Here is a 26,627-nt window from a genome sequence, read left to right as displayed (position 1 = left end):
AGCTTTGCCAACCGTAGACATGATTAAAAGTTTTATAATATTATTTGCTAACTGTTTAACAAACAGTAAATGTCTTTTGGGGAGTTAAATTATTTTAAATCAGGAATATTTAAAGCAGACATCAGAAATTAACTTCCACAGCTAATATTAAACTCAATATTTCAAATTAACTTCCCCACCTCCAAAAGATCGTACTATAACATTTTAATATTAGTAATATTATAAGAGGTATACCATGTTCTGTGCTTCATACTATGAAGAAGCAGAACGTTTATTCAGCCGACAGAAAATCAAGACTGCTGAAAACAGAACGAGATAATTAGATCTGGACCTGTATGTATATGAACTGAAGTGAATCTTCGGAAAATTTCCGGAACACACTGCAGCATATGCTCTACTTCTAAACGACTGTTTGATTAACTGTTGCCCACTCACCGTTGTTGCGCAACGAGCTGTATAAATGAACAGGTGCTGTGCTATACCCAGAGCATTTCACAGGGGCATCCCAAGGTATGAACGTGATTGGAGACGCACAGGGTTTCTATAGTGATAAGTGTAGACAGTTAATATTTAAAGATGTTGCATTCATAGCATACACAGAAGATAACAAAGACGTTCTCAGCACACATCGCATCACTGAGATCTTTCAAGGATCTGAAGTGCGCTAAAACACAGAGGAGTGCGAAGTGGTCGACATTTTTCTACAATGAAATTCACTGGGATGATCCTGGCATACCCTATAAAGGTATGGTGACATCGCTTCGATTATTCGACCACAAAGGTACTATCATCTACGTCAAAGGTGTGGAGAAGATCACATGGATACATCGAAGCTTCTAGTTTACTGCTATTCAAGACCTGTAATTCTACAGGCGTCCTGCTCTCCATCGGCTCAAGAAGAAGATATATGAAAATACAGTTGTGTCTGCTTACGAAAATGTAAAATTGCTTTTAAGTTGGTTGAAAAATGATTTTTTGCCTCACAATCTGTGTATAATTTCTTTTCACCCCAATCCCACCTTGATAATATACAGCTTTACTCACATACTATGTCTGCGGGATTCTTCAAGTACTGGTGATATGATTTTGGAGACGTGTGCTGTATGTCTTTGGAAGCGGGCAGAGCCACATGCCTCCTGCTCCCGTAAGCCAAGTCGCGCTGCACAGTAGGCGTAATCCCATGCAACCATTCTAAATACTTTGTTATATTCCATGTTAAACTTCAGCTTCATGTTCAAAACTAATGTTATTTGTGTCTTGCACATCCTATATAGCCGGCCGCGGTGGTCTCGCGGTTCTAGGCGCGCAGTCCCGAACCGTGCGACTGGGATAGGTGTTTTGTAAATAACAACAAAGACATACGGTCACGCATTTGATTCTTAAGAAACAATTTCGTTCTTGAGGTACAATTTCTTTGTAGCATTCAATGCAGAGATACTTTTTTTAAGTAATGACATAAAATGACTGGTTGATACATTTATAATTTTCAGATGAATAAATATGTGCCAAAAACTAATGCGGAGAGACTTTCACTCTTACACAACTAAATTCCACAGTCCCAAAAGTAGCAGTTACATGATTGTTATACAAGAATAATTTTGATGGACTGCGAATTATATATAAATATATTAATCAGACTTGGAAGGCTACTGGCAGGTGAAACTTAAATATTATTCTATTTACATGACGTGCAAGGTGAGCATATATATTTCTGATGTACAATTTTTTTTTTTTTTGTAGGGTATATATTTACATGTTTACACAGTACACATTCCTCACACACATGACGTGCATAAATAAATAAATAAACATTTGCACACACACACACACATACACACACAATTAATTACACCATGGTACATAATCATACTATTCTGGAAATTTACACCCAGACTAATTCGCTCCCTCTCACTCGATCAGAGACCCCCACCCCCTCTCTCTCAACAAGTGAATAGTGTGAGTACAGGAGAGTTTCAAACCCGTCTTCACAAATGATCCTTTTATCGTCATGAGGCGACAGGTCGACTTAAGAGTGCAGCACAGTGTACACTTTACGTCCTCTTGATCGAATATTAATTTGTTGCACCATATGCTGCGGCTGTGGCGGGGCACCGCAAACACCGCTGTATGGGCACTGCAAATAGTCTTCGGTCGAGAGGACTCTCGATGCTGCGTGATGCACACCGTTAGCTTACCTCTGGGTGACGCCTTCCAATGTGCGATATGTATACATTTTTGCTCGCGGACCTACAAGCTCCACTACCGGTGGCCTTTAACCTCGTCTTTCATTAGGCTAATAACCTTCTTGTCCTGTGGAACGGTACTGTAAGGATTATAGACTGTGTATGAAGATGTGTCGAATTCTTCGCCGTGGCATACCATTACTTCATACGGATCACAGTTCTTCACTCGATATATGAAGCCATCTGTGCCCTTATAAAATAATTTAGAATCAGCGAAATGAATTTCCGCAAACTCATAATGGAATCGATACATGTGGAGTTTTGATAGGTCTATTATGCAAATCCCTACAAAGATAGGCTTCCTGGACTCTACTGAAATCCTCGCCACCTCAACAGCAACAAAGTTCTCATTGAATATTGTGACCCATTTAAAATTTGGTCTGGCGATGCATTTTCTTACGCCTAGCGCCCATCCTATTCGGTTCTAATCAAACTTTCACTATATTCACTCAAATTCTCCACTGTTTTGTCGAAAATTGAATTATTTATTAATTTAAAAAATCCCACTCAAAATAACGCATCACGGAAGCTGCCAGCATGCTATTCAGATCAATATACTCCTTCAATCACGGGGCTTGCTTGAAGCAGATAGCCCAGGTGATTCTAAGCATTCTCAGCCCCAGTCTGTGACACCTCTGGAGATTACAATAGGGAATAATGTCTCTCCGCTTATTCCCCAGCGTTGTCATCAGTTATTGGCTGTGCAGCAAAGCAAGATGGTGCCCATTTCTGTTTTGTTATTTACCTCCTTAAATGATTTTTTTTTTGCATTTTTAATTATCATTGGTGATAGTGAGAGATGTGCCATAAGATGAAGCTGTAATTCCGAGTATAAGACCAGGCCATACTTTGCTAAATTACATTATTTAGAATGGTTTCCTGATGAATCTAAACCATTTCATATAACTAGCTTTGCTAAAGCTCAGCTCAGTTGACTAACAGTAATTCTTTCCTGTTCCAGTCACACTGTTGACATTTAAACAGATCTAATTACTATATTGGTCATAAAGTTAGGAAAATAACCCACAGAAATTCTTAAAGTATTCATTTAGCTAATATCCAAAACATGGCAGATACGTAAGCACTTAATTAGTTTCTGGATAATTAACGCTTTTATGTATGGTATTGTTTATTTAGCTGTGTTTGCACTTTTCATCATCAAGAAGGCTTATTTCAGTCGAAACTCTTATTGTAACATGAGCTTCAGGCCAAAACCAATTTTTCTGGACTATTAAATTAATTTGAGATGTAAAATTCTAATTGTAAATTGTCAAAATTCCGTATTCAACAATGTGGACATTTTTCCAAAGCTATATAAGCAGGTGTTAACAGATGTGAAAATTACCGAACTATCAGTTTAATAAGTCACGGTTGCAAAATACTAACACGAATTCTTTATAGACGAATGGAAAAACTGGTAGAAGCCGACCTCGGGGAAGATCAATTTGGATTCCGTAGGAATGCTGGAAGACTTGAGGCAATACTGACCCTACGACTTATCTTAGAAGATAGATTATGAAGGCAAACCTACGTTTCTAGCATTTGTAGACTTAGAGAAAGCTTTTGACAATGTTGACTGGAATACTCTCTTTCAAATTCTGAAGGTGGCAGGAGTAAAATACAGGGCGCGAAAGGCTATTTACAATCTGTACAGAAATCAGATGGCAATTATAAGAATCGAGGGGCACGAAAGGGAAGCAGTGGTTGGCAAGGGAGTGAGACAGGGTAGTAGCCTCTCCCCGATGTTATTCAATCTGTATATTGAGCAAGCAGTAAAGGAAACAAAAGAAAAATTCGGAGTAGGTAATAAAATCCATGGAGAAGAAATAGAAACTTTGAGATTCGCCGATGACCTTGTAATTCTGTCAGAGACAGCAAAGGACTTGGAAGAGCAGTTGAACGGAATGGACAGTGTCTTGAAAGGAGGATATAAGATGAACGTCAACAAAAGCAAAACGAGGATAATGGAATGTAGTCGAATTAAATCGGGTGATGCTGAGGGAATTAGATTAGGAAATGAGACACTGAAAGTAGTAAAGGAGTTTTGCTATTTTTGGAGCAAAATAACTGATGATGGTCGAAGTAGAGAGGATATGAAATGTAGACTGGCAATGGCAAGGAAAGCCTTTCTGAAGAAGAGAAATTTGTTAACATCGAGTGTAGATTTAAGTGTCAGGAAGTCGTTTCTGAAAGTATTTGTACGGAGTGTAGCCATGTATGGACGTGGAAGATAAATGGTTCGGACAAGAAAAGAATAGAAACTTTCAAAATGTGGTGCTACAGAAGAATGCTGAAGGTTAGATGGGTAGATCACATAACTAATGAGGAGGTATTGAATAGAATTGGGGAGAAGAGAAATTTGTGGCGCAACTTGACTAGAAGAAGGGATCGGTGGTAGGACATGTCCTGGGGCATCAAGGGATCACCAATTTAGTATTGGAGGGCAGAGTGGAGGGTAAAAACCTTGGAGGGAGACCAAGAACCGAGAGATGAATACACTAAGCAGATTCAGAAGGATGTAGGCTGCAGTAGGTTCTGGGAGATGAAGAACCTTGCACAGGATAGAATAGCATGGAGAGGTGCATCAAACCAATCACTGGGCTGAAGACCACAAAAACAACATATAAGCACTGGGCCTGAAGTCATTTTTAGGTCAGTCTGTTCTGAGATTTTGAGCATGGAACCCGTATCAGTCAAAACTGCAATCATGTGTTTAACTTAATATGACCCGGACTTTGAATAAGAGGTGTTAATAGCAAACATGGGTCAACATGAATATGGAAGTCGGTCGCTTCCAAGATTTCAGACGTGACACCCGTGGCAGTGTAAACAGCAATAATGTAATGGTGCAATGATGTGTGGTCGTGAACAAGAAGACGGACAATGAAGTTGGCTATTTATCAATGATTACTGATTAACTTCAATATTAAAGTACCACACGTATTGTTCATATGAGTGAGACTGTTTGTTGACCGGTTATGTTATACTGCCTACTGAATATTATCTTATTAGTAGAAGGTGCAGTACATGCATACCTGGTAAATGAGACTTAACTACTTAAGACATGGGCTGGCCATAACTAATTAAGTGAGGGGGTCTCATCTTAATGGAAATAAAACCTGTGAAACCAAATGTGTGCATGTCGACCAAATTATTGATAGATAGTGCTGTATCCACCCATACTTGCAGCCAATTTTTCGCCGTGAACGCTACCACCAAGGAACTACAAGCTAATATATGAGCAGGTAAGTCACAGGTGGAGCCTCCTTGCATAACTAGTTGATCTGGATACAACGACAAATCAGCAAGCACATCATGCAAACAAACAGGATATGAGAGTTGTACCTCTACCACATCCCCCACATCAGAATCAGCCGCCATACCCCCTATATTTCCACCTAGTCCCTTGTATTCTTCTTCAGGCACCCGTCAAAACTCATCAATCGGCAACGATTGTTGCATGCTCTGCCCGTACAGGTTACTGAAATCCAAGTACATGATGTAACTCGAATCTGGCGATGCCTTGAACCTCTCACCTATATGTGAATTATTTGCCTTGACATTCCTATGGATACGGTGGCAAAGTCCCCCACGGATCTCTCGCTCAAAGAAAAGAAGCATGTCACCATCGGTCAATAGTTCAATGCTGAGCTTCATTTTCTTGAGCATGACGTCCCAAGACAACCCAGGTGCTGTCTAATAAAAGGCGAGATCCAGAGAATATGTGGTCATGCATACAGTCCGGAATTTCTCGAAAACATCTGCGAGCAAGCACACGTCTGTGTCCATGTAAAGCTGTGCATACTGTCCTAAAGTGGAGATGCAGAATTCCCGCCGGACATTCGCAGCATGCTCATACTCTGCATCCGATGAAGCATTGCCTGTAATGGTGCTGGAGAATGTAGTTGTGTTTGGGAAGCCTGTTTCCGTTGGATTTTGCCATACTATCCACATATTCATATGGAAAGCCCCTTCATAGTCACAAGTTGGAACTTTTCCTTGTTGGAAAATGCATCTCGAGAAATAAGTATATCCTTCTGAGTCAGGATTTTAACAAGTTTGTGGAGTGATGCCTGCATAAAACGTAGCGAGTCAAGGAAACGGAGCGTAATTCTTGCCATCGTTCGTTTGGAGAATGAAATATATTTCTCAACACTCAGTAAGGACACTGACCTGATCCTTTTCCATGCCGAAATTAGCGAAGTTCTCAACAAGAAAGTGAGCTCATACCCGCTTAGTTTATGAAAGAAAACAGATCTGCGTCGCAGTTGTTGATACTTCAAGTTGCCTGAGTTATTGGTGGTATCATGGAACTTCCTCGTAAGATGACAATGATCCCTACGAGGAGTTTCCGCTTTTCTATCTAATGGCAGACCACAAACATGGCAGTCAACCGCCTTCATTTGCAGATCTTCATTCTTCTTAGATTTTGTCATGGGAATGTAGTCACTGTAAAGCTTATCAACTTCCCACAAACATTTCTCAAGTTAAATAAGAAGCCAAACCGGAGGATTATCCCTGACAGAAGATTTGTATTGGTTAAGACTCGAATTATAGGACGACGCAACTATAGGTCACAGGAATGAAGAGGCATTCAAAGTCGGCATACACCACAAATGGCATCGTTCGTGATTGTGAGAATTTTTAAACTTTATGAATCTGTTTTCCTTAGCAGGCATTATAACACATACCAAGCCTTTGGAAGCACACTCTACCAAATGTTTTGCTAATAACTTGTCTGAGAAAAAGGCATTGAGGTACCTTAAGAAAACATACTGTTTATGTGTGTTTACTATTTAGAAGGTAAGGCGTCTGGAAGTGTCCATAATCCATTCTCCATCGGAGAATAGCAGCATGTTCACATTTGCTCAGTGACAATTTTTTTAGAAGTGGAGGGGTCCAACAACTGTATGTTTATCCCGCTTTTCTGCTCAACTGACTTGTGTTTCTCCAAGCCATAAACGTGAATCGATATTCAAGTATTCTGCGCCTCAAATTTGGTGTCCGGACAGTTGCCACGCCGGACATTTTACCGATTTTACCTGCTCCGAAGGGTCGAGTCCCTTGTCTCCCCCTCCCCCCCCCCCTCCTCCTCCTCCATCTCCTCCTCCTCACCCGCCAGCCCAGTTTGCTTTCGAAGTTCGTAACGTGACCATCAGTATGGAAGTTATTTCAACGAACAAGAGCAGGCTTCCTGCTCATTACAAAGGTTACGCATATCTTAAACAGAGGGAGTCTAAAGAAGGTGTTGTTACATGGATGTGCTTACGCCGAAAAGCGGATAATTGCAGGGGAAAGCTGCTTTCGAGGAACGGAGAAGTGTTGAACGTATTAGAAAATCTCTGTGGACCACCTGACGATGCGGCTCTGAAAGTGAGAAAGCAGGAGGAAAGGGCGAAAGAAGGTCTCGAGAAGAAACTACACAGTTATCGGAGATATACGCGGATGAAATGTGAAATCTACATAATAAAGTTTATGACTTTGTTACAGTGATGCCTAATTCAGAATCTATGAAGAGAACTATGCGTCGTCGATGGAGTCAAGAGCAGGGGAACCAACAAGACCCTAAGAACTCTTATGAAATTGAGCTTCATGAAGATCTATTAAAAATGGGAGATGGCAGTAGTTTTATTCTGGAAGACGATAGATTAGAGGTGAGAATAATAATTTTTAGTGGAAGCAAAGGAAAAGAAAGTTTAAAAACATGTGCCCATTTTTTTTATCGATGGAACATTTAAGAGATGCAGCAAGCAGTTTGCACAGATCAACACCATACACGTAGACTTAGGAGGCCCGATTGAAGAAACAAACATTCTTCCTACTGTATTTGCACTGCTCCCTAATAAGAAGAAAGGCACATGTTCGTCTGTTTCGTTTGATAAAACAGGCAGTCTCTGAATGGTGTCCTAAACAAATAAAGGTGGACTTTGAGGCAGCTGCGATATCGACCATTCGTCAAGTTTTTCCCACAACTGAAATAAATGGATTCTATTTCCATAGGAAGAAGGGTTTATCTAGAAGAATTCTAATTCTCGATCTAACTGAGGAGTACCGCTATAACGAGGATTTAAGACTTCACGTCAGCATGTGTGCAGCGCTGGCAGTTGTAAAACCGGAAGACGTAAACAATGGATGGATTGAGATTCATGCAGAAGCTCCTGATAACGGAAGGTTCTCTCAATTTTTTGACTACTTTGTGGATAACTGGCTAGAGAATGAGGATATCGCAACAGAAATGTGGGACTGTTACGGAAAAAGGCACCGAACGACGAATTCTGTTGAAGGGTGGCACAACAAAATAAATAGTATTATTGGGAACCCTCACTCTCTAATCAACTATTTGATGGAATGGTTGAAAAAGGAAGCGGAGCTCACAAACTGCGTGTACATGAAATTGGAAATGAATCTTGAAGGTAAGAAGACGAAGAAGAAGTACTTGAAGCTGGACGACAGGATAGAGAGAATCGTAAAGAATTATGAAGAGACTGGCAACATTAGGCCTTGCTTGAAAGCCATTGCCCATATTCAGAAAATGGACTAAAATACGTAAAAAATAATGTATTAGAAAACTATGAAGACCACAGAATCCTCGCAGATTACTGGGATACCATTATTAAAACTATGAAGCAGCATTATAGGAGCTAATATTAAGTTGTAATTGTAAATAGAGTGTACGTTAGTTCGGCGTGTTTAGGCTGAGTTTACACACGCTAAAATGGTAAATGGCCATTTATCATTTTGACGGTCCAAAGCCTGCGCAAAGCGTGATGCGAATCAGCCTTTAATGTAAAAATTAAAAAGTGTTTCAAGCCTCACAAAAGTTTCCCTATTGTTGTCACGTTAAGATAACTTTTTTCTACCTTCCAATATTATGGCCATACTATTAAATAATTGTGAGTTCTAAAATAATTTTCTGAAGCTTCAGAATCGCAACTATCACCTAAAATATCATGGTTTGTTAAACTGATAGTATACGCTTTTGTAAAAGAAAATGGGAACTGAACATTTGAATTGCACCTAAAATTGACATCCCAAAACTGATCTGATCCTAAGGTTGACAATTTTGGCACCTCAAATATTTTTTATTTAAGTTTAGCTGCAAACATTTATAGCAGATGTAAATCTAATTTGTAAATTTAGATATAGTCCTTTAAAAATTAAAGTTTCTTACTAAATTGTTGATTATCTTTAAACAGATCAGTAAAAGCAAGGAACTTACTACTGAAAATTAATTGTTACTAAAGAACATCAAAATCAAATGTATTCGACCTACTTTTCTTATACATTAGAGACTTTTTGAAAAGACATTTGATCATTTTCTCTGTCACTGACAGTGTAATTTCAGTTGCTTTGCAACACCAGGGATATCTATTTCTAAATTATGTTTGCAGCTGTTCTCATTTCGAATTCTGGAATATTTACTTCGTATTCTTTGGTGAAGGAATTTCGGAAAATGCATTTACTAACTACACGTTAGTAGCGTAGTCACCAGTAACATTACCGTCGCTGTCGCGCAGCAAAGGTACTTACTGAGCCTTTCCGCTGGTTTACTTAACATGGGACCAGTATCTCTTTGGATTTTCCGCCACATTTATAGAGCGAGTTTCGTTGTGGAAACTGTTAAATGCATCTTGCATTGAAATCCGCACCAAATTTCGAGCCTCAGTAAAACTTCACTAACTTGGAGATTTTGCATTCGTCTAAATTATACGTGCCTTTTGCGGTGCTCCTGCAATAGCTTTCTGTCGTGTTTTGTGTACCATGGGGGATCAGTTCCGTCTCGTATTAATTTATTTGGTATGAATATCTTGAGTGCTATTGATACTATTTCTTTGAACTTAAGCCACATACGGTCTTCATTTACATAGTTTGGAAGGACTGGAGACTCTCTCTTAGAAACACGTCACCCGAATTTTTAGCTGATTTTATAAATAGATATATTTCGCGTTTAGTTTTGGTGAACTGCTTTGTTACGGAAGCGTATTCACTAATCCCTGTATCCGTCTTGATGCTCAGGATTATTTGCGGCTAAGAGGTCAAATGTGTTTTCGTAACCATTTACAATTTGAATGGCCTCGTCAACTAAATGTTAAAAATAATTTAAAAAAAGCATTTAGAACAATTACGGAAGTTGTTTTCTATTTACAACAGGGTACATGAAAATGTATTTTTGTCAATATGCGGAAGGTAGATTGAAGTAACTGTCAACTATAATTGCATGAGTAGGGTACCTATTTGTGATGAGACTTAAGTTTTCTTTGAACTGTTCAGCAACTGTTTCATCTGAAACAGGGGGGCGGTAAAAGGAGCCAGTTATTAATTTATTCCGGTTGTTGCATATAACCTCTGCCCATACTAAGTCACAGGAACTATCTGCTTCAAAGTCTTCTGTAAAGTTTGGAAGGTAGGAGACGAGGTGCTGGCGGAAGTAAAGCTGTGAAGACGGGGCGTGAGTCGTGATTGGGTAGCTCAGCGTGTTCGGTCAGAGGGTTAGCTGCCCTCTGTAATAAAAAAAATTGAGTTAATCGATCAACAACGAACTGAAACGGGTGCATTTCGACGTCCGCCCAGACCAGATACAACGAACGAAAAGGAACAAAAATGAGATTAAAAGAAAAAAAAGTTGGTAGAGCACTTGCCCGCGAAAGGCAAAGGTCCCGAGTTCGAGTCTTGGTCTGACACACAATTTTAATCTGCCAGGAAGTTTCATATCAGCGCACACTCCGCTGCAGAGTGAAAATCTCATTCTGGATGACTACCATCAGCTGGGGTGACGATTGGCTCCTCTTCATATAACAAATCTTTAATTATTATATTCTCAATGAACTTAGATAGAGCTAGCGAGATGTCTGTTTTACTCTTCTGGCAGGTAAACATTTAAACTCTCTATGCATTCTGTCAGTTCATACTCAGACACTCCCTCGAACATGAATTTAAAGTTAATGTTGCTTCCTTCGAGGTCTCTTGCTCTTTCTATTTTACTTACTATTTCTAGTTCGCTCACTTGCAAACTGTTCGTTACTGACATGTATTATATCCGTATTTAGCTTAAACTTGTTGACACATGTGAATTAGCCTTACTTATTTCGGTTTGTACACTTTAATTTACTTTGTTCGTTTATGTTCTTAGCCTTTCATTAACTTTTTACAATCCCGACTTGAGATTAAATAACACTGAAATTAGTGACGACATTTTGTTCATCTGGCTTTGCCTATGGAGACAATTGTTCCCGGATTTACGGCCTTGCAGGATAGTTCTCATGCTCAAATTATTCTGAGGATCGACAGCTGGTTGCAAACCAAACGGAAGAGCTTGAGATATTTAGGGAGTAATGGAACGTATCTCATAAAGACAGATTAGAGGTCATAGGAGGGGGAGTGTTAATTTGCAAAAATATTCTCTCTATTGAGTTCAAAGTTGAGTGTGACAGTGAAGTTACCTAGTCGCCTATAATAGGTCCAGGAGAAACCAAATTAATTGTTGGATGTTTTTACGGCCACTTGATTCTGCTGTGACAGTTCCAAAGTCATTCGAAGAATATCTGTTGTCCGTAGTGCGTAAATACAAATATCATGAATCGCTAGTTGGAGGCAACATTAACCGACCGAGTATAGAGTGGGATGTCTATGGATTCATTGGACTGAGTACAGGCAGACAGTCATGCAAAGTACTTTTGAACACGTTTTCTGAAAACTGTCTTGAGCTGCTAGTTTGGCTGGCCGCACACGGTGGAAATACCGTAGACCTCATAGGTACAATAGGTCAGACCTTATCGACATCATCAGTATAGAAACGGGATTACCGATCATGATGTGATTATAGCAACTATGATTATGAAGGTTAATAAATCAGTTGAGAAGGCTAAGAGAGTATTTCTGTAAGAAAGAGCAGATAAGGAGTTGTTGACATCTCACTAACACAGGGAACTGACATCACTTCGTTCCAGTAAGATGGACATAGAGGAATTATGGGCAAAGTTTAAGCAAATTGTAAATTTTGGTCTGGAGAATTATGAGCCTAGCAAGCGGATTAAGGACACAAAAGACTCAACATGGTTTAATGACGAGATTTTGAAACTTCTCAGGAAACAGAGAGTGCTACACCCTCAGTTCAAAAGAGAAAGTGCAAATGGGGACAACCAAAGGTTAGTAGAGATTTGTGCATCTATGAAAATATCTTTGGCCGAACCATACAGCTACTGTCACTGTCATACCTTAGCAAAAGATCTGGCAGAGAACCGGAGAAAACTCTGGTCCTACATAAAATCACAAAGCGGGTCTTAGGTTTCCATGCAGTCACTTGTTGATCAGTCTGGTGTGGCAGTGTGGTAGTTGAAGATACCAAAACGAAAGCCGAAGTTCTAAATCTCACGTTCAAGAAATCGTTCAAGCAGGAGAATCGTATAAACATACGACCGTTTGACCATCGAAAAGACTCCCGTATGGACGACATAGTAGTAAGCATATCCTGCGCAGAGAAATAACTAAGGGAGTTGAAACTAAATAAGTCACCAGGGCCAGATGGAATTCCTAGTTCGGCCTTTCAAAGAGTACCCTATGGCACTGGCCTCTTAATTAGCTTGCCTTTTTCGCCAATCTTTTGCCCAGCGCAAAGTCCCAAGTGACTGGAAAAAAGCGCAGGTGACTCCTGTGTAGAAGGAGCGCAAAAGAACGGACCCGGAAAATTACAGACCATTATCCCTTACATAGCTTTGGTGCAGAATCCTTGAACATCAGTTCGAATATAATACATTTTTTAGAGACCGAGAAGTTTATGTCCACGAAACGGCATGGTTTTAGAAAACAACGCTCGTGCAAAACTTAGCTTGCCTTTTTCTTACATGATATACTGGGAACTATGGATGAAAGACAACAAGAAGATACCGTATTTTTAGATTTCTGGAAAGCGTTTGACACGGTGCCCCATAGCAGGCTCTTAAAAGAAGGTACGAGCATATGGAATAGGGTCACAGATATATGAGTGTCTCGAAGATTTCTTAAGTTAAAAAATCCAGCATGTTGTCGCTGACGGTGAATGATCGTCAGAGACAAGGGTACCGTGTGAAATGCCCCAGGGAAGTGTGATAGGAGCGCTATTAGTTTCCATATACATAAATGATTTGGCGGACAGAGTGAGCAGCAATCTGCGACTGTTTACCGATGATGCTGTAGTGTACGGTAAAGTGTCATCGTTGAGCGACTGCTGGAAGATACAAGACGATAGACAATATTTCTAGTTGGTATGACGAATGGTAGGTAGTTCTAAAAGTAGAAAAATGTAAGTTAAAGTAGATAGTTAAGAAAAACACACCCGTAACGTTCGGATACAGAATTAGTAATGTTGTGCTCGACATGGTCACGTCATTTAAATATCTGGGTGTAACGTTGCAAAGCGATATGAAATGCAGCGAGCATATGAGGATTGTAGTAGGAAAGACACAGCGACGACTTCGGTTTGCTGGGCGAATTCTAGGGAAGTGTGGTTCATCTCGAAAAGAGACAGCATATGGGACGCTAGTGAGACATATTCTTGAGTATTGCTCGAGTGTTTGGGATACGTACCAGGTCAGATTAAGAAAGACATCGAAGTAGAAGCAATTCAGATGCACGCTGGTAGATTTGTTACCAGCAGGTTCGAACAGCACGTAAGCGTTACGGTGATGCTTCGGGAACTCAAATGGGATCCCCTGGAGGGAAGGCAAAATTCTTCTTGGGGAACCTTCTGATAATATTTAGAGAACTGACATTTGAAGCTGACTACAGAACGATTCTGTTGCCTGCGACATATATTGTGTGTAAGGACCACGAAGACAAGATACAGAAAATTAGGGCTCATACGAAGGCATATAGACATTCGTTTTTCCCTCGTTCTGTTTGCAAGTGGAACAGGAAAGGAAATGACTGATAGTGATACCAGGTAGCCTCTGCCACGCACTGCAACGTGGACTGCGGAATATCGATGTAGGTGCAGATGTATGGAACCTGACCTTGTCTGAGTGTCATCAGCAACCACAGTTACTGAATCGCTCAGACTGATTACCATTGGATCAACTTCAACTTGTTCTATTAACACAGTATCCTGTTTCTTTATTACACAACACTCCTGTCGAGTGCTTAAGAGGACTGAAAACTTCAGTAATGCTCAGTTTACACTTAATCCTATCCGTATCAACTGTACCCTTTACTTCACCTAGTGAAGTGTAATCTACTGGGTCTTTATAGCTATTGGTAGGGTTATAAGTGCTCTCAGTACTTGATAAAGAATATCGTGGCTTAGTTTTTGTAGAATTTGGTGTTGTGTCATCCATCACTGCTCCAGCTGCCATTGCTGCTGAGCTGAACGGCCACCCTGCTCCTCAGCTCCGCACACCCACAGCCCCACTCCGCTTGCTGCTGGCTACCACAGGTCCACCTGTTGCTGTGTGTTTACGGCTCACCCAATGATATTAATAGCTTCTGCTAAAGTGCTCGCTCTGTCCCCACCATGATTCTCTCTTTCTGCCACAAATTGGATGAACTACAGCTAATACTGCTCACGTTGCATTTAAAAATCCATAACTTACTCTTCGAGGGTTTTCAACAAACTTATTATGCAATTATTAATTACACCACAGTTTTCCACGCCGTTTCCCGCCATTACAGTGCACCAATTTGAAACTTAGCTATTTTGGTGATAAAAGAAAACACATCGATTTATGTAGAAAAAAAGTATCTGCCTAAGTCCTAACAAACAACCTACTGTATCACAGACTGCCTGTACCAGGAAGGAGAAGCGTGTCTGGGGTGTGTGACTCAAGTTACAATGTAGCCCAGCCTCTTGGTACTGCATCCTCAACGCCCGTCCGCACATCATCGACACATTAGTCTTATGTGCCCTGGACTGTAGTGTTGTGTGCAGCACTCCACCACATGAACTCTGAATTATGAATATGATTCAAATACAACAACACTGTGGAAGAAGTTGATACACCCATAAAAGAAAAGCTAACCAGAGTGATAAATATTAACATAGCTTTGTGTGCGCCCGGATAGCTGAGTGGTCAGCGTGAGGGATTGCCGTCCTACGGGCCCGGGTTCGATTCCTGGCTGAGTCGGAGATTTTCTCCTCTCAGGGACTGGGTGTTCTGCTGTCTTCATCATCATTTCATACTCATCCGGTGCGCAGGTCGCCCAATGTGACATCGAATGTACTAAGACCTGCACCAAGACGGCCGGACCTGCCCCGCAAGGGGCCTCCCGGCCAATGACGCAAAAAAACTCATTTCCTTTCGAATGTAGTTTTGTGCCCCAGTGTTCTCCAGTTTGGTGGGTGTAATTTATCACATCAGTTGTGCAAAGTTAGTAATGCATTTATCAAAATTCACAGAGCTCACAAGAGGATAACTGTTGATACTTCTGTCCAACACAACACTACTGCCCCTAATGACACAGTTACTCATGTGTGAATTTGCAAGTGTAAGCTGCCACAAAACTGTTACGGTGTGTGACAACACCAGGGATACTTTAGGCTCTGTTTGCAGCTAACAACCTGATATTCTCTAGGAAACAAAAATGCGAGTCTGTAAACGTGCCATAATGACCGAGAAGTTATCAGTGGCAATATAATCGCAACACTAAAGAAGTAAACAACTAGAGTGGACATATCATACCACTTACCTACATGAGTGGTGTATCACATGACATGAGCTTTGGTCATTATCTATCATCGTCTAAGTCTGTGTAGGCTGCCATAAATCAAAATATATTTTATTAATACCAATCGAGCACTTAAGCGACTGCACTTGATTGGACATAGTGAACTCAACATGATCAAAAACAAGACTTATTGTACCACAGAGGTGGCACTGACGTTCGATGCACATCCAGCCTCTTGCAACACCACCCGCATTCCCTCAAATGATGGCCTGCCATACCCACTGCTAATCTTCTTGGGCTGCAATGGCGTCGGACAATCCACAACAGGAATATTAATGCTTTCCACAGTACAATGGCTTAACGCATTAGCTCCATTGGAGATGCTGTGAGAATGACACATGGCACAATTTCTCGTAACTCCCAACTCTGAGAAACTGTAATTGAACTACTTTTCCAGCCCCTTCTGCATTGTCTTGGACAGTTCCACCAGATAATAGCTGTGGGATGTCTGTCCCTGCAATCCACGCTGTATTCTTCTTTTCGTCATTGCTAATATTCCCGCGTCGCTTTCCAAAATTCCAGACACCGTAATCTGTATTTTAGACATGCTGACTTGCGTTTTTTATGTGTGCGCATGCCCTCCTGCTCTACACGGCTTCTGGCGGGTATCGCCGGAGTCTGTGCATTCGGATTATCATCCTAAATCAAAATAAAATATTTCCTGATCCGTAGGTTGGATCACGATGTTGTTTTCATCAATCTCACATTAATAAATCTTCACATGCATCTACATATGTTTCCACCTGTTTCTTACTCTCCGTTATTACTTTATCTACCAACTTGTTAACCCTGAGATTAGTGTGTACAGTGAGATGACATACCACCGCCAAGTCTCAGTCTCCTTGCTGCGTGCTCCTGCTCATGTGGGCGGACACTGCGACTTTGAGATATCTCATCCACACTGGTTTCATGGTCTGATTCTATGTGCCTCCGCGCACACCACCCTGAGGAACCAGGTTGTCTTTATTCTGTGTGGCTGTCACTAGCCGCCGGAGTCAGCAACCTTACCGAGTCGCTGTCATCATTGTTTCACTGGCCGTGTAAACCTGCAAGCTGCTGGCCACCTGCTGATCACCGCACCTCTTTGCAGTCCACCTATAGCTTATATAGCTACAGCAGTGTGCTAACTCAGTTCCACCACCCACTACAGAGGCCTCCATGCTCGGCTTCTGCACAAGAATGAGTTGAACGTCATTTTGCTGGCGAATTGCAGCAAGGAAGTAAAATCAGATTGACAAGAAGCGTTGCGGCTGGGAGTGGTTGGGGCCACCTGATGTCAAGCTGCACCCGATAGTAAGCTGGAAATCCCAAGTCTTATGTACACCGTACTGACCCCCGATTGTGAGCGACGAGCTAACATGCCAGTATTTGAAGTCTCAAATATTCGCCCAAAAATATTTAAAATTGATTCCAGAGGTGCAACGTATCTGAACAAAGCTTTGAATTGGTAACGAGGAGTGCGAGATTAGCCGAGCAGTCTAAGGCGCTGCAGTCATGGACTGTGCGGCTGGTCCCGGCGGAGGTTCGAGTCCTCCCTCGGGCATGGGTGTGTGTGTGTTTGTCCTTAGGATAATTTAGGTTAAGTAGTGTGTAAGCTTAGGGACTGATGACCTTATCAGTTGGGGAGAGATCCGTTGACCTTCCTGGCCAAAGTAGGGTTTGGCAAGCATGAAGACAAACAGACTGTCTTGATTTCGAACGGATGTGACAGTTCCCCCTTAAATTTGACCTTGGAATTTGTGTCTGACAGTGTCTACTTTATGATTGCAAATGTTACAGATACATACCTTGTTCTTTCAGTATTTGGAAAAATGATTAGTGTTCAACTGAGTCACAGGCTTTCTTGATATCAAGAAATGTGCAGTTTAAATTTTTGCTATAAATTCTCTGATGCCTTAGGATTAGCTTTAGTGTAAGATATTCTCTGGATGTGAACGGAATGGTCTGCATCCTGCCTGATATTCTCCAGTTTTTTGTTCAAGTTGTTTCTGTGCTCTGTCGAGAAGACCATGGCATGGAATTTTGTATGCAACTGATATTATTGAGGTTCCCTTGTACTTATTTGCATCTGTTCTGCCTCCTTTCCTGTGTAATGAGTGAATTAATATACAGGGTGATTCAAAAAGAATACCACAACTTTAGGAATTTAAAACTCTGCAACGACAAAAGGCAGAGCTAAGCACTATCTGTCGACGAATTAAGGGAGCTATAAAGTTTCATTTAGTTGTACATTTGTTCGCTTGAGGCGCTGTTGACTAGGCGTCAGCGTCAGTTGATGCTAAGATGGCGACCGCTCAACAGAAAGCTTTTTGTGTTATTGAGTACGGCAGAAGTGAATCGACGACAGTTGTTCAGCGTGCATTTCGAACGAAGTATGGTGTTAAACCTCCTGATAGGTGGTGTATTAAACGTTGGTATAAACAGTTTACAGAGAATGGGTGTTTGTGCAAAGGGAAAAGTTCTGGACGGCCGAGAACGAGTGATGAAAATGTAGCACGCATCCAGCAAGCATTTGTTCGCAGCCCAGGAAAATCGACTCGCAGAGCCAGCAGAGAGCTGCAAATTCCACAATCGACTGTATGGAGAGTCCTACGAAAAAGGTTAGTTATGAAACCTTATCGTCTGAAATTGGTTCAAACACTGTCTGCAGCTGCCGCCAGGCAGCCCATAACAGAGCACTTCATCACTGGCCTCCAAGAAGCCCTGATCTTACCCCCTGCGATTTTTTCTTATGGGGGTATGTTAAGGATATGGTGTTTCGGCCACCTCTCCCAGCCACCATTGATGATTTGAAACGAGAAATAACAGCAGCTATCCAAACTGTTACGCCTGATATGCTACAGAGAGTGTGGAACGAGTTGGAGTATCGGGTTGATATTGCTCGAATGTCTGGAGGGGGCCATATTGAACATCTCTGAACTTGTTTTTGAGTGAAAAAAAAACCTTTTTAAATACTCTTTGTAATGATGTATAACAGAAGGTTATATTATGTTTCTTTCATTAAATACACATTTTTAAAGTTGTGGTATTCTTTTTGAATCACCCTGTATTTTCCCTATCATCTGGAATTTGTTCTGTTCGCAAATTTCCTGCATAATTTTGGTGATTTCTTTTATGGTGTTTGAGCCTGCTGATTTAAAGATATCTGCTATGATTCCATCTTCACATGTACGCTTAATTAGTACATTTCTATCTTATCGACAGTACTAAAGTAAATAGTCCAGTCCTGTGAAAAAAAAAAAAACAGCGCAAGCCGAAGCGCCCTGTTACAGGTCCAGCATGTGGATAACATTCTGAAAATTATTTTATTATTGAGAGCGGTGAGATTAGGAGTCATGCGGACACAAAGACGATAGCGCAAGATAACTGAACTGCTGTTGAAGGTCACAACTGTGAAAAAGTTGTGTCCGATATCAATGTCTTCTGTACGAGATTTCAAAAATCATTATCTCTTCGTTGATACACATGCCGGAAACTCTTGAAAAGTTAATCGACTGCTTCAAGGCCACTACGTTAGCTTTATCAGACATTAAACAATTCCACTTCATAGCTCAAAGCTCATCGGTTGCCCAACATTCAAGGGTATAAAAAGCAGCGCCGAACCACCCTTTTGGCAGCTGATGTTAGGAGAAAAGATGAAAGTGTTGGCTGTATTTCTGTTTGCCGTAGCGGTCGGCGTTCAGGTAAGGTGCACCACTGTGGCATCGTCAAACATGTGTAAGAAATGAGATTATTATGCACTTGGAACATGTAACCATGAGAAACTAAGCTTTATATTAAAAATTATCTGGTATGTATAAACGATACGATATTGCAGTGCCCGTGTGTGGCGACTATAGCCGTTATGAAATATGTGATATGTATGCGCATTTGTGAGTATGTAGAACCATCAGCTGCGAAATGGAATAACGAATATGAAAATTTGTGTCGGACCCGAACTCGAACGGATTTCCCACTTATCGCAAGCGGTCGCCTTACCATTAGGTTATCCGAGTCCGACTCACGGTCAGACCCAACCTTCCATATGTCGTCAACCGTGCGTCTACGACGTGTATTCGTGCATCCACTATGTATACTTTCGGACAGAGGAGTCATTTTAGCTGAAGTCGCTTGCCCGGTGTCGGCGGATGAATACGTATTGCAGTGCGGTTGTTGTTCATAAGTACGATAGAAAGGCTCTCCGGACATGCGTGCATGTCCGAACGAACAGGTAATTTCATGACTACAGCCGATACGAAGTACATGAAATGTATTCGTATATGGTAATATGGCGACCGCTCGTGATAAACGGGAAATCCGTGTTGAATTCCCGTTTAGGCACAAATTATCATCGTCGTTCTTCCATTACACAGTGATAGTTCTATATATTCCCAAATGGGCTTACGGTCATCAATTGTTAGTATCACACCATGGCAGTCCCAAAATATGCGTAGCATCTTGTCAATGATGGCTGGATGCTCGGCGTTTTCAGCGATGGTAAATCCTATGCTTCCACTGCTAGCTTTGATACTTCGTTTCAGAGTCATAGTGATACGCCCAGCAGTTGCCTTTGATGACTGGGCTGCTGAAGAAATACTCTGGATTCGCCTGACAAAGCTGTAACATTGAGTGGGAATTTCGAATCGGCGGCATATTGCTTGACGCGTGTCTTAGATCTCCTCCGTTAATTCATTTTTATCGACGCATAATATTAAAATGACCGATAGAGAGACTTATAACCGAACTCCTAGTGCAGAAATTACATTTTAAAGGTTTTTTGGGTAAATCTGTGTATGACATCTAGCTTCTCATAGATAGACTTGAGCCCAACAGATATTTTTAGAGACTTGATGGTGGTAACTACCAACACCAACTTCATAGTTAAACGAGAACGAATATTTTACTCTATTAACGTAAACTGCAGTACTTTTTTTATATTACTGATCAGTGGAAGGTACTTCGTGCACCACTGTTGCTTCCACCTACGCCCTCTCCCCCATCCCCCCTTCCTTTCCCGTTCCAGACACGAATAGTTCGTGGGAAGGACGATTACCGGTAAGCCTCCATGTGGGCTCTAATCTTCTAATTTTATCTTCATGGTCTCTTCGTGAGGTGTGAAATATTTTTTGAGTCCTCTACGAGCGAACGTTCTCGTGACTTTAACAGTAAACTGCAGAATGATGTACAGTGCTTCTCTTTCAGTGTCTACCACTGGAGTTAGGTGATCATATCCGCGAAGCTTTCGTGCTTGCTAAATTAACCTAGATCTTCTGTATTTACTCTTTCAATAGTATCTAGTATGGATGATATAATGATGAACAATATTCAAGTATTGGTAGAAAGAGTGATTGTTCTAGGTAACCGTACAATAGTGGTCTCTGTATTTATGTGTATACAATACGTTACATTCGTTTATGTTGAGCGTCCATTCCCACTTCCTGCACCAAGCGTCTACCCTCTGTAGCTCTTCCTGCATTTCGCTACAATTTTCTAGCGTTAACTACTTCTCTGTACACAAGAGCTTCATCCGCGAAAGGCTTTAAGAAACTTCCGACGTAGTCTACAATGTTATTTAGAGTATGCATATAGTGAAAAGTAATGGACCTATGCCCGAAGTTACTTTTACGTCTGAAGAATTCTCTCCGTTCAAAATGATATGCTGTGTTCTACTTAAGAGAAACTCTCCAATCCTTTTACACAGTTGGTCTGGTATTCCGTACGGTCATACTTTGCTCATTACGCGGCAGTTTGGAACACACTGGAACGCCTTACGAAAGTCAAGAATCATGGCCTCTACCTAGGTTCCTGGTTCTGCTTCCTTCTGGGTCTCGTGGATGAACAGAAGAACGTGAATTTCACACGATCGTTGTTTTCGAAACCCATGTTCATTACTACAGAGGAGATTTTCAGTTTCCAGAAATGTCATATTACGCGAGCATAAAACAGGTTCTAAAATTCTACAACAAAGTGACGCCGGAGATACAGGTCTATAGTTTTGTACCCCTTTTCGGCGACCCTTCTTGAGAGAATGACCTACGCTTTCTACCAATCACTAGGAACGCTTCGCTCCTGCAGAGACCTACGGGAACTGCTGCTAGAAGAGGGGCAATTCTTGCACATACTTGACGTAGAATCGTATTGGTATCTCGTCAGGTCCAGTAGCCTTACTAAGATGAGTGATTTCCTTTGCTTTTCTATTCCATTGTCACTTATTTCGATACCAGCCATTCTGTCGTTCGTACGACCATTTAAAGAAGGTACTACAGCTTTGAAAAAGACGTTTAGTATCTCGGCCTTTTTTGTTCACAATCCGTTTCAGTGCCACTATGGTCACTGTGTGTCTGGACAGATGGCTTTTTTACCGATTTAACCTCAGACAACAACTTCTCTGGGTTTTCTATCAAGCCGGTAGACAGAATCTTCTGGGTATGTCTACTTCTGACATTGTCAGAATTTTTCAGAATGTGACAAAAGTGTACAATCTGCTGCACTGTAAAATTCTCGTTCTATTTACATCATAAAACTTCCTGGGAGATTAAAACTGTGTGCTGGACCGAGATTCGAACTCTGGACCTTTGCCTTTGCGGGCAAGTATTCTACCATCTGAGCTACCCAAGCACGACTGACGCCGCCTCCTCACAGCTTTACTTCCGCCAGTGAGGACGGGGCGTGAGTCGTGCTTGGGTAGCTCAGATGGTCGCCGGCACGGTAGCTCAGCGTGTTCGGTCAGAGAGCTCGTATGACTCTGTAATAAAAAACTGAGTGAAAGGTTCGAATCGAGTCTCGGTCCAGCACACAATTTTAGTCTGCCAGGAAGTTTCATATCAGCGCACACTCCGCTACAGAGTGAAAATCTCATTCTATTTGCATCATGTTCGAATGTTGTTTTTGTTTGTCTACAGGCGCTGCCGCAAAATGCAACACCACTGCGCAAAATCGTACCCATGGAAAAGACAATGCCGCTAGTGTGTAAGTACCATATCTACAAAATTTTATTGCATGCAATGCACTACCGAAAAAAATCTTTTAGAGGGTTCTAGTTAACTCAAGTTATATTGTTGCAACAGTGCATATGGAGTACATGGAATGATTACATTTACAGATCAATAGCACAAGCGTTTCTGCGGTATCAGGTATCGACACATGCCGAAACACCCATATCTGCACGTGATGTAGCCTCCATCGGTGGCGACGCAAGTGCAGACTGTGGCATCCAGTTGACCGTGCAGATGGGGATTATTGTCCTGGGATATGTTATGCCACGCCTGCTCAACCTGTTTAGTTGTTCTGCATGAGTGTTGCTTGGAAAGTCGCACGAGTCACTTGTCAGCCCACCATACCCCATGTGTGCTCAGTTAGGGGCACGTCGGTGAGATTATGCTGACCAGGGAAGTTGCTGCACGTCTTGCAGAGCATGGTGAGTTTCATGGGCAGTGTGTGGACGAGCATTATCCTGTTGGAACAACATATCACCTTCCTATTGTTGAACGGCAAAACAATAGGTCTAACAACTTTCTGCACATACCAAGTAGTGGTTAGCGTTCACTCCAGAAGCACCAAAGGTGAACGAGAGTTGTAGGCTACCGCGCCCCGTATCATTGGACCTGGGTGGGGCCGATGTTTCTTGGACGAATGCGCTCCACAAGACAGCGCAAACGACCATCACTTGCGCGCAGGCAGCATCTGCATCATTGCTGTAGACCACAGCGCACCATTACTTCTTCCAGGCGATCCTGTGACGGCACCAGTCGAGTCGTGCACGTCGATGCCGTGGAGTGAGTGGACGAGTGGAAGACGAGCTAGAGGTGTACGTGGCCATAGTCCCACTGCTAATAACCGCAACAGCTCGTGCTGAAGAGTCTGGGCACACAAGCCCTCTTACGTGTGCTGCGGTGGCTGCATCACCTGGCCCGCAGCTCTTGGTCCAGTGGCTAACGTTGCTGCCTCTGGATCACGAGGTCCCAGGTTGGGGATTTTCTGTGCTCGAGGACTGGGTGTTTGCGTTGTCCTCATTATTTCATCATCCTTATCATCATTCGTGAAAATAGCTAGATTAGATTGCGTAGAAATTGGACGGCGTCAAAATTGGGACTTTGTACAGGCTCTGATGACCACGCAGTTGAGCGCCCCACAAACTAAACATCATCATCATCACCTAACAATACGACGATTCTGGCGAGCGGCAGTGCTGCATGGACGTCCCGAACCTCATCTACAGGTGTGTGAATGTTCAGCTGACATATGATACCAGCATCATTGTACAACTGGCGCAGCACCAGTGTTTAAGAAGGGTAGTAGGAGTAATCCATCGAACTACAGACCTATATCACTGACGTCGGTTTGCAGTAGGGTTTTACAGGATATACTGTATTCAAACATTATGAATCATCTCGACGGGAACGATCTATTAATACGTAATCATCATGGTTTCAGAAAACATCGTTCTTGTACAACGCAGCTAGCTCTTATTCGCACGAAGTAATGGCCGCTATCGACAGGGGATCTCAAGTTGATTCCGTATTTCTAGATTTCCGGAAAGCTTTTGACATCGTTCCTCACAAGCGGCTTCTAATCAAGCTGCGGGCCTATGGGGTATAGTCTCAGTTGTGCGACTGGATTCGTGATTTCCTGTCAGGAAGGTCACAGTTCGTAGTAATAGACGGCAAATCATCGAGTAAAACTGAAGTGATATCAGGTGTTCCCCAGGGAAGCGTCCTGGGACCTCTGCTGTTCCTGATCTATTTAAATGACCTGGGCGACAATCTGAACAGTTCTTTTTGGTTGTTCGCAGATGATGCTGTAATTTACCGTCTAGTAAGGTCATTCGAAGACCAGTATCAGTTGCAAAGCGATTTAGAAAAGATTGCTGTATGGTGTGGCAGGTGGCAGTTGACGCTAAATAACGAAAAGTGTGAGGTGATCCACATGAGTTCCAAAAGAAATCCGTTGGAATTCGATTACTCGATAAATTATACAATTATCAAGGCTGTCAATTCAACTAACCACCTGGGTGTTAAAATTACGAACAACTTCAGTTGGAAAGACCACACAGATAATATTGTGGGGAAGGCGAGCCAAAGGTTGAGTTTCATTGGCAGGACACTTAGAAGAAGCAACAAGTCCACTAAAGAGACAGCTTACACTACACTCCTTCGTCCTCTGTTAGAATATTGCTGCGCGGTGTGGGAGCCTTACCAGGTGGGATTGACGGAGAACATCGAAAGGGTGCAAAAAAGGGCAGCTCGTTTTGTATTATCACGTAATAGGGGAGAGAGTGTGGCAGATATGATACGCGAGTTGGGATGGAAGTCATTAAAGCAAAGACGTTTTTCGTCGCGGTGAGATCTATTTACGAAATTTCAGTCACCAACTTTCTCTTCCGAATGCGAAAATATTTTGTTGAGCCCAACCTACACTCCTGGAAATGGAAAAAAGAACACATTGACACCGGTGTGTCAGACCCACCATACTTGCTCCGGACACTGCGAGAGGGCTGTACAAGCAATGATCACACGCACGGCACAGCGGACACACCAGGAACCGCGGTGTTGGCCGTCGAATGGCGCTAGCTGCGCAGCATTTGTGCACCGCCGCCGTCAGTGTCAGCCAGATTGCCGTGGCATACGGAGCTCCATCGGAGTCTTTAACACTGGTAGCATGCCGCGACAGCGTGGACGTGAACCGTATGTGCAGTTGACGGACTTTGAGCGAGGGCGTATAGTGGGCATGCGGGAGGCCGAGTGGACGTACCGCCGAATTGCTCAACACGTGGGGCGTGAGGTCTCCACAGTACATCGATGGTGTCGCCAGTGGTCGGCGGAAGGTGCACGTGCCCGTCGACCTGGGACCGGACCGCAGCGACGCACGGATGCACGCCAAGACCGTAGGATCCTACGCAGTGCCGTAGGGGACCGCACCGCCACTTCCCAGCAAATTAGGGACACTGTTGCTCCTGGGGTATCGGCGAGGACCATTCGCAACCGTCTCCATGAAGCTGGGCTACGGTCCCGCACACCATTAGGCCGTCTTCCGCTCACGCCCCAACATCGTGCAGCCCGCCTCCAGTGGTGTCGCGACAGGCGTGAATGGAGGGACGAATGGAGACGTGTCGTCTTCAGCGATGAGAGTCGCTTCTGCCTTGGTGCCAATGATGGTCGTATGCGTGTTTGGCGCCGTGCAGGTGAGCGCCACAATCAGGACTGCATACGACCGAGGCACACAGGGCCAACACCCGGCATCATGGTGTGGGGAGCGATCTCCTACACTGGCCGTACACCACTGGTGATCGTCGAGGGGACACTGAATAGTGCACGGTACATCCAAACCGTCATCGAACCCATCGTTCTACCATTCCTAGACCGGCAAGGGAACTTGCTGTTCCAACAGGACAATGCACGTCCGCATGTATCCCGTGCCACCCAACGTGCTCTAGAAGGTGTAAGTCAACTACCCTGGCCAGCAAGATCTCCGGATCTGTCCCCCATTGAGCATGTTTGGGACTGGATGAAGCGTCGTCTCACGCGGTCTGCACGTCCAGCACGAACGCTGGTCCAACTGAGGCGCCAGGTGGAAATGGCATGGCAAGCCGTTCCACAGGACTACATCCAGCATCTCTACGATCGTCTCCATGGGAGAATAGCAGCCTGCATTGCTGCGAAAGGTGGATATACACTGTACTAGTGCCGACATTGTGCATGTTCTGTTGCCTGT

The 26,627-nt window shown here is 42.7% G+C and overlaps 1 protein-coding gene across 1 annotated transcript in view; it reads left to right on the top strand.

Annotated features, from left to right (window-relative positions):
• The window catches only part of LOC124775632 (brachyurin-like), a 110,532-nt gene that overhangs the window by 49,742 nt on the left and 34,163 nt on the right, over nt 1-26,627 (top strand). The gene's annotated exons all lie outside the window — the stretch shown is intronic.

This window comes from Schistocerca piceifrons, chromosome 2 (assembly GCF_021461385.2).
Source record: "Schistocerca piceifrons isolate TAMUIC-IGC-003096 chromosome 2, iqSchPice1.1, whole genome shotgun sequence".
Taxonomy (NCBI): domain Eukaryota; kingdom Metazoa; phylum Arthropoda; class Insecta; order Orthoptera; family Acrididae; genus Schistocerca; species Schistocerca piceifrons.
This window is presented reverse-complemented; position numbering and strand designations above follow the sequence as displayed.